General features: G+C 36.0%; 1 protein-coding gene across 1 annotated transcript in view; it reads right to left on the bottom strand.

The window, feature by feature from the left end:
• The window catches only part of Mdr50 (Multi drug resistance 50), a 66249-nt gene extending 57489 nt beyond the window's left edge, over nucleotides 1-8760 (bottom strand). Inside the window, exon 1 of the mRNA XM_071590172.1 lies at nucleotides 8673-8760. The gene's annotated coding sequence lies outside the window, so the exon portion shown is untranslated. The remainder of the gene's footprint in view (nucleotides 1-8672) is intronic.
• Between the last annotated feature and the right edge of the window lie 1325 nt (nucleotides 8761-10085).

Below are 10085 nucleotides of genomic sequence, written 5' to 3' on the forward strand. Positions count from 1 at the left end.
TGAACTATTCCCGTTCCATTTAAGAATGACTCCTATTCTTCAATCACCGTATGGATTTCTTCTATTGTATATGATGCACACGCTTGTAAGGTCATATATAGTGACCACCAAGGCGCTAAAGCTCCAACAACTGACGGACTCTGGCTGCCGGGGACACCCTGCACCCGGCCCACTCAAGTACGTGTATTGCCCTTTTGACTGAAATTCAGCTTCTAGTGTTCACTCACTGTGCCATTGAATTAGAGGTGGAATTCTCATGCAAGATTTAAGGGAATACTGTGCTCAAACGGCTGAAAGGTTTTCGTGATTGGGAACATTTTAAAAAGTGGTGCCGATAAGAACCATATAACAGCATGGGAGTATTGTATCAGCTTTTGGTGTCGATCTGGTGTGCGCATTCAATATTGCTGCTGACGATAACTGGAAGAAGCTCAAGAACGCCGAGAATAGGAATTGATTTGTTTTATATTAGAGACAGTGAGGTGAAGGCCTCTCAGGATATCTAAGCACATTGGTCGGAAAATCTAAAATGGCGATGAGCGAAGAATTTAGGAACCGGCCCGAATCACCGTTTTTGAAGATGTTTTATGGCTTGAGATCATCATAGAGCGACACCGATAGGTTTGATTGTGCTGATTCAAATTATAATGGGTTTTCAAGCAAGGATAGAAAACGCATGCGAACGAAAGCCGCAACAAATTCTGAAGTCGCCATGGCCAAGGACAAAACAAAATCTTGGAGATAAAGGCTATTTTTGCCTTGAATGCTATAACATAGTCTAGGTTATAAGGAAAAACACTTTGATATAGATAGCTGTGAAGAAAAAGAAGATTACAAGAAAGTCGCAATAAATTCTGAAGTCGCCATGGCCTAGGACCGAAATAAAATTTGGAGAGAAAGGCTATTTTGTCTTGGATGGTATACATAGTCTAGGTTATACGGGAAAACACTTTGATAGATAGAGATAGCTATGAAGAAAAAGAGGATTACAAGAAAGACCCCGTGTGTTGGTCACTGGATAAGATGAATTCTTGCTTAAATATTGAATGTCGCTGCGTGTCCACTAATTATGATCTAATCTGGCTAGAGACTTGTGTAGAACGGTTAACTCCGTAGAAGAAAAAGGTTGAGGGTGTAAGACCTTTAAACTTTTAAAAAAATTATCGATTTTTCAGTATTGAAATGTTTGAATTAAGCGTCAATTTCTTGATTTAAAGGTTTCATCTCAATTTCACGGGGATCGAGATGGTGCGGGGGCTAACGTACTTGCTTCCCACCCTGAGGGCTCGGGTTCAAATCCCGGCGGTGTTGAGTTTGGTGTTTCAGAGGTATCTCTATCCCTTATTGAGGTGCTTTGTGGAGGGCACTTTGAGTGAGTATGCCGTCCATCGGATGGGACGTTAAGCTGCGGACCCCTAGGCGCCTTTCCTAAAGAGAAGGCTAATGCCGACGCCGGGTTTCCCTTCATCCTTTCCTGTCCATCCCCTATGGCGCAAATGACCTCAGCTATCGGTCGCCTCACCTAAAATCTACCCCTACTCAATTTCACTACGGATTGTGATTGATTTAAGCGAAAGGAATTCAATATCTCACAAAAATTGATAGTAGGAATTTGAGGGGTTTTCATTTGGTACTACATCAGATTATTTTTATGCATTATTTGTATTTATATTTTGCCTTGATTAGAAAAACAACTAGACGGTATAGTAGGCGTAAAAAAGTAAACAACCCGGCGTTCAACTCTAATATATATATTTTTTTAACTATTGGAATATGTAGTTAGGGAAAATAAATTAAAACAGTATGAATAATATTTTTCATTAAGCACTTCGCTTATAAAATAATTTTCATGGCAATGAGTAAAAAATGTATTGATAAACAAATTAAACATATCTATAGATTTTTCGAAGAAGAGCTATGGACTTGCACTCCTGATTTGATTGTTATGAACTAAATCGACTACACATTTGCGTAAAATCACATCCCTCGTTGCTTCTCTTGAATGAGCAGAATTACTGTTCAACTAATCTTGTGCGATATCACAATATATAGGCATTATTTAGATTAAAAGAATCACAAAATATAAGAAGTATAGAAAAAGAATTGTAAAAATAGCTTTTCACAGAATTAACTCTTTGCGATATTCGCTGGCTTTTATTGTCTTTAAGAAAAAATGAATATCCGAAACAATGGTCATTAAACCCACTGTATAGCCAGCTAATAATTACCTATAGTCGTTATCAGGAAAACCTGCCTTACTGTTATTCATTATTATCATTGGTATGCTTCTGCAATCCGTCTTTCCTGCCTCATCCTCTTGAATCTAAGGTTACATTTCATTAGTACTAAATTATGAACTGAAACCGCAAACGCTTCCGGGATAACGTGCAAATTAATTACACTACCCCTAAATCTGTGCCTAACCATATAATAAATTTAACTGATATCGTAATCTCCAGACATTTTCTATGCATAATTACGCCTATTGTGGTGTCTAAACGGAGGGTTCGTTATGATTAAACCATGTCTCCTACAGAACTCTTTTGTATCCCCCTGCGGTCATTTCTCATTCCTAAACCAAAGTCCCCTACCTCTCTACCATCTCTTAATTTGCCTCCCACCCCTACTACCAAACCCCCACTACCACCACACCACATATTTCTCTCCAGGAACACAAGCGATTATGTCCCGTAACGGATCGTATACCATGTCGACTTTTTCCTACTTTGTATTGCTTGGTGGCATGTACATGAACAATGACCAGGTTCATGGTTCAGCTTTTCTTCTACTAATAATATTCTATCAGTCTCTTACTCTATGCTCACTACACTTCCGCCTACCTTTTGCACAATATTACTCGTTTTACCATTTTTTATTGGTTCTCTTTCCCTGCACTATAAATTACTCAATATGTTTATCGCTACAGTAATGCCCGCTATCCTCCCACCTCACCTCAAATAGCCCTAAAATGTATATATTTATTCTCTCCATCTCCCGCTTTATATTTGCTATTCTCCTGCCCCCAACATCGTTCTAACATTTTAAGTGGTTCGGTCCTCTTCTCTGCTGCTGATGTCGCTTCAGAAGGATTGACCACAGAAACCTTGTCTCATCCGCTGCCGGGTGAGACAAGTGGCCCATTGAGCCGAGTCCCTTCGATCTCAGACTCATTTGTGCATAATCTTTTCATGAGGTAATGACTGTGGTGCCCTTCAGAAGCCCTGAGGACAATGACCGAGTCGGTTTTCGTAACGACTGCAGCAATGGAGACACTAAACCGGGGGAAGACCGGAGAGGATTTCACCCAACAAAGACACTGGGAAAGCACACAAGATCATCACTAACTGAACGTTTCCCAATGCTTTCCTCAATAGAATTTTCAACGTGACATTATCACTAAATGGCCGCTCCCCTGGCGTCAGACGTGTTTACAGCCGCCTCAATGAGCAGCAGACGCTGCGCTGACTACCTTTCGTCTGGCTCCTACCCTTTGACCTATCTGGCATGTGTGACCCTACCTGGAGCAAATATCATTCCTCCCACCAGCACAGCTCTCGAAGATATCAGAACGCGCAAGCCGGACGAGCCACCATCCACAAGTCAGTGAACCCACTTGGGAGAGATAAACACCATTTGCAAATTTGAAATTTCAATAAACATCCAAAGACAAAGTTCGTGACTGATAAATAGTATACGTATACCAATTGGTTTCGTAGGTTGCTAGGACTTGCACTTTCCAGTTCAAATTACTTGAAGTACCTTAATATCAAGCTTAGCTCAGTACTGGGAGGCTGACATGAATTTACTGGCTATAAAAAACATATTTTGTCAGTGTATAGTAATGAGTCAGTATTTATACATAAATTACAGGGGTATTATATTACAGGTATATTACATTACAGTACATATATATTACAGGTATATTACATTATAGTACATATATATTACAGGTATGCATATTATATTACAGGTATATTATATTATATTACAGGTATATTATTATTACCTGTATATCAGTTTCTAGTGAGAGATAAATAAAAAATCAACATCGAAATAATTATAAAATATATCTTATTCTGTTTTGATTTACGTAACCGCCTTGGAAAAATTAAAACCCGAATATATTTTTTATAAATTGACCATGAAAAACTACGAATAGTCATTCCTTTAGCTATGATTATAATTACTCCTGTCGCAAAACCGTTTAGCGCGGTGATCCGACAATCCCTCAATAAACCCTTTCCCTATTTCTTTATTCAAAACAACAAAAACGCGTTTATTAACTGAATTCTAGCAATGTCCTTTAATGTGTTTTCCCAAAGTTGAGACTTATCTAAAGATGTTTCCTCGTAACCATGACGGTGGATTCAGCTCATTTCATAAAATTCCTGTGCCCGTTTTCGGTATAAAATTCAAAAGGAAATAATTCTTGAAACTTAAGGCTTCTTTCTTGAATTCCAAAAATCATTTCTTCAGTATATTTCCCTTAAGTCGAGAGCTGCCGAAATCGTTTTTTGCACTATAAAACGATAGATTCACCCCAAATTGAAATTCTTAGAGTCATAAAAGTATAATTTGACATTTTTTGGCAATTAAAAAATCCAACTTTCGCTACATTCGCATAATTTTGGCTACACAATAACATTCTTACATTTATTTATCCAACAAAAGTAAAATCTAACGATTTTCTTACCGATTTACCACATCATCCATGGATACATTTTCCAAAATTTAAGATCAATAAAATTGCTTTCTCGCACACGAAAACGGTAGGATGGAGAGGACAATCAGGATTCGATTACGCAAGTTTCAAGATAACATTTACAAGAAGTCCTCCCTTTTAACAAAAGGTAATTTCACTTTCGCATTTATTTTGATGATTTAACTCAAAGCCTCCCTTCCATGGACTGCTAATCAAATTCTGTGAAATTAATTTATGCCTTTTCGGCGAAAAAATTTGCACACATAGAGTATTGCTCTTAATAGAGAATAAGAATAATAAATAAACATAAGTGTAAACATCGTACATGGTCTCTATGGTACCTAGTTTTTTGTATCATAACGGAAACTTAGAGAAAGCAGAGTATTCTAGATTATGAAAGGAAATCAAACCTAAAATCAACTTCATGATCCAAGAGAAATCCGTGATTATTTCATGATTGAACACATAATAATGGAAATTATGTTTTTAACTCTGTTAAGTTTTTAGTGTTCTAACGGCTGTCACTGTATTACACGCAATACAGAAGAATTCATTTCCAAGACACTCATACCGGAGGCTGTATTCGAGGTAAATTATTAGTTCAGAGTAGGTACACTTCGTTTCTCCAGCTAGTCACAAATTTCATTGCTGGTACTGTAACTAATATAGTATTCAATAGGGAAAATTTAATATAAATTTGAAACTTTTATTGAAATTTATACAGATCTCGAAGAGACTAGAAATGTTTGGCGTACGAACACCATTAAGACTTTTCAAGACACTATATTTAAATTTCAAATCTTTGTAGGACTAAATATAATATTTTTCTTCAAGCAATGAGATTCGGAGTGTGACCTTAATGCGTCTGAATGAACAATTGGAAATTTTAGAAATGGAGGCATGAAGCGATATTTGAAGGATGAAACTTTCATGGAAGAAGCAGGTTTTACCAACAAGTCTACGTACATGGTGCCCTTTTACCCGGAGTTTTATGGCTCGAAAAAATTATGTTTTTGGCTTCTTAATTATTCTGCGACTTCTGATAGGAAGAAGATTAGACCATAGAAAAAACCTAGTCATCAGTTTCTTTTATTCTTTAACGAATTGTAATCAATTTCACACTTGGTCCACAATTTCTGAAGAACTTCTCAAATTTTTCGCGGCGAAAGATTCATCAAAGTAGAACCAAGAGTCACCATGCAAAGAAGAATGCACACTGTGCATTGTTCAATTACATTAATCTACTCAAATAATGATACAAAGAGCAAATCTTGCAACTTGGTCATTTTACGATGCTACTTTTAAGACAGAACGAGCCAATATAGTTTTCAGAGAATTTTCTTGAATGAAGGAAATGGTTCAATATTCTTTTGAAACTTTTCACCATTACAATTTCCTTCGGATATTTTGTCTGACACTGACCTCTAATCTGCGAGTTTTTACTTGCTTAACCTTTACATATGTCACGCACCTGTTTAAATCCAATCTAACTTGCGGCCTTGCGATGGCCACTAAAGGAAGGCACTCGTAGTCAATTTGCGTGTTTACATTCCGTCAATGTCATATTTAACTATTTAAGGCATTATGCAGCCGGAAAACCACCCGTTAATTATTTCTGACTCTTTCTCTATAAGTCTTAGTGTTGCTCGCTAAAAGCTGGTCGAGGTCTACAATGAAGGAAGAACCAGAGTTCGCATGGGGTTAGAGACTATCATTCATTTTCCACATTGTAGGACTTCGCCGACCGCTCACTCGTTGATTACGTTTATTCCCCTTCAGTACCAGGTTGCGAACTCAAATTAAAAACTACACTTTGTGTCAGCATATGCTTGAGGCGTTGAAATGATCTGGCGATGAAACTCGTATCTCTAATATGTCACAATATTCTTCCATAGAAAAATGGCATCGAATAGAAAACAGCATCGGCTAATATTTAACACTTTATACTGTTGTAATGTAACATCCAACTTATCCGGACCATTGCTCCAAATAGACAAACGTGGGATTTTCGAACGCTTTCGTATTACAAAACACACGCGTTTGGTGGTATAATTTTCTCAACATTCGAATGGATTGAATAGATGACGTTTTCACTTACCTTTATGCGAGGATGAATTTTTGTAACTCGCAGATTATTAATCGTACAGATTCTGCGAGTGACCACCGCCGCGTCAAGAAAGCCTATTCCGGAGTTTTATCGCATTTTATTTTTCAACCATATGTAGGGATCTGATAAGGGGAGCAGGGCCTTATCTCGGTATTGGTCAAGCACTGCACAAAAAATGAGATTGTTTCCAGATACAGCGGGCAGAATTGATTGGCGACCTTGACTTCAATGAAACATTTCCAAGAACCTCAAAATCTATTAGCGAAAACACATACAGACCACATCGGTTTCTTTTGGTGTATGGTTTTAATTGATGAGCTCATAAGAAAAAATAATCACTTGAATGTGGAGGCAACAAAGACAGTCTGCTAAAAAAAAACGAAGGGGGAAGTTGTTTCTTTTTTAATTTAGTACCAATCCGAAAAAGGCCTAGTTTATGCCTTAAACATCGGGCAATAAGTATGAAATAACAACAATGACAACCAAAAAAATCCAGCGCTAAGTGAGGGAAAATCAATCTAGGAGGGTGTTGAACTCGATAATTGAGTCAAAAGCCACAGAGGAGGCCAGCAGGATGGCCTTTTCCTCCACTTGAGGAATAAGTACTTTCAGCGAAGAAGAAATAGTGTGGTACTTTCTTCTAGAGTAACTATTTCAAACAGACACATAAAAAGCCTTACACTCTTACAGTATTATTTTTTAGGATACAATAAATGAAAATTACTGACAAAATAGCGAAGAAATGGTATATAGGATTCCGCTTTCAAGGAGTGGAAACATTGTTGAGTTGCAAGTGAGCTTTGCTGGGTTCACAAAAATGAAGTCTAAAATGAGATGTATTGAGGCAAGGAATGGTTTGAATCTTACCCCCATGCACCATTTATTCAAGGATAGAATGAGTGTGGCTCATGTGCTCCAATGTCCCTCAGAAGTTTTTATTAGTAGTACCAGTAGTCACCCAAGTCTACCAGTTAGAGGTAGCATTATGATGGATCCTGAAAGCTATTACATAATTCTGCAGTCTTTTAAATAATTTAGTACTTCTTAGCACACTTCTGACATAAAAACTATTTGCATTACATTTTGAAAAGTGCTGTAAATATAATAAAATTGGAATCACCAAAATTTCCTCAATTTAATCAGCACAGCACATTTCAAGTGAAATAAATTATACCAAATAGGTATATCCAAATTATACCAAATTGTTATCAAATGGACACATCAAGGTTCTCAGTCTTCTCTTTCCCATTCAAAGTGGAAAGTTTAGTTGTAAAGGAGGATATAAGACTTTCAAATTGAATTCCAGAATTCCCGAGGGAATTCAAGATAAATTCTCTTGGGAAACTTAAAATTTTCTGTTTTTGTAATAATTTATAAAATGGAAAAACGTACAATCCTCTCTCATTTTCAAGCAAGGGATATGAATAATAAACGCTTAGATACATTGCTTGTAAAATGGTATGAATATTGAGCCATGCGGCAATGAGAAAAATTGTTTAGAGATGAACGAAATGCCAGGGAACATAACCTCTTTTCCACTAGCTAGAGGTTGCAGCAATTTTCCACTACATTAAGCCACCTGGTAGGGGCCAAGTTTGGTTTTCAGATGATGATGGGAATACACCAAGACAAACAACATTCAATGGATTAAAATACCCCCAAATTCTCCTTACACTACATCTGAAGATCACATTATATGCTTCCACTTTCTCTTTAAAGCTCTTTTGACTACAAATCTACTTTGAACTTGACAATTTTCCATAATACATGTTCATGCTAAATAGTTAAATATAGCAAAACATAAACTGTGACATATTATTGAAAAATAGCAATGAAAACTAAAAGTATTTAAGTTGTATGTACCTGTAGTTCTACACAAGGGAATGTCCCAGTGCTTTCCATTTCCAATCACATTAGCTGATCCTCATCATATATACTGAGATGAATGTAGTCCAGCCATCACAAATGAAGGGGAAGGTGGGTGGGGCATGTGGCGTATTCAATTCTTCAGATCTAAATGATTTCAAGGAAAATTATATTTTTGTGCATTTCAAACCAAGGTCGCAATTTAGAATTTTAACGACAAAAAAATGTTGCATGGTTGACATAACATGCACTGTAAAATTCTTATGGAAAAATATGCATACTGGACATGGAAAAATATAAATGCTTTTTTAACTTAAATATATTTCAAAAAAGTCTTAAAAGACTCTTAACTTAAAAGTTCAAAAAGATCTGAGAATGTAGCAATGGTTAACATAGAGAATTTTCATTACTTGCTATCATTAAACAATGTTTTTAAGGGAACAACAATAAATGTAACACAGTAGACTCTCCTAATGAGAGTCTACTGTGAGAGGGAGAGAATATATATATATATATATATATATATATATATATATATATATATATATATATATATATATATATATATATATATATATAATACCTATCATACTTTGAACATTGTATACTCAATGAAAAGGCAAAATAAAAATTTCTATTTCTATTTCGATACAAATTTGTAAATTGATATATATTCCAGATTAATAGTTCAGTCAATGCGAGTGTAAATTTAACTGCTAATTAACCCAATTAAATATTTTGTAGAGCTAGTAAAAACTGGAATTCATCCATACATTAAATATAGTTTCAAGTTATTCAGCATCATTTCATTGAGCACCAATAATGGTATAGAGGAAGTATTTACATAAAATGCATTATATTTGATAATATCGGTGAAATAAAAGGTTTTGCCTTATATTAACACCAATGACCTATGAAAACAACAGTAAAAATATTACTATGTCATAAATTACCAACCCTTAAGTTTTGTCACCAGCATTATCATTGGAACCTGCCATCGAAGGTCATTCCTGGTTTGAACTTTATCCTAGTTAATATGTTAGGCTCTGCCATTATTTTACAAATAAATTAACAGTAGAATTAAGGATGCATTCAGATTATTGCTTCCAGCACTCTTGATGTGCCAGCACATCAGTTTGCCGTTCCATTTCTACATCTCCCTTCAAACTATTTGGAGCATGCACCAACTTCTTTGGTCTTTGTGCTGGATCTCTTGGTGCAATTATTGTCAAGGTACATCCTTGTTGCAAAGGCTGCATCAGGAGAGTTTCAAAGCGTATTGATGCAAGATTCAGAATGAAATGAAGCACATCAATGCACATGAAGCAAGAATCAGAATGCTGAGAGCTATGTTATATCAATTTTCATTTATAATGATTCATAGAATACAATTCATTACTTTCATGTTAT

The sequence above is a fragment of the Hetaerina americana genome, unplaced genomic scaffold (assembly GCF_022747635.1).
Source record: "Hetaerina americana unplaced genomic scaffold, ioHetAmer1.1.p SCAF_4, whole genome shotgun sequence".
In the NCBI taxonomy this organism is placed as follows: domain Eukaryota; kingdom Metazoa; phylum Arthropoda; class Insecta; order Odonata; family Calopterygidae; genus Hetaerina; species Hetaerina americana.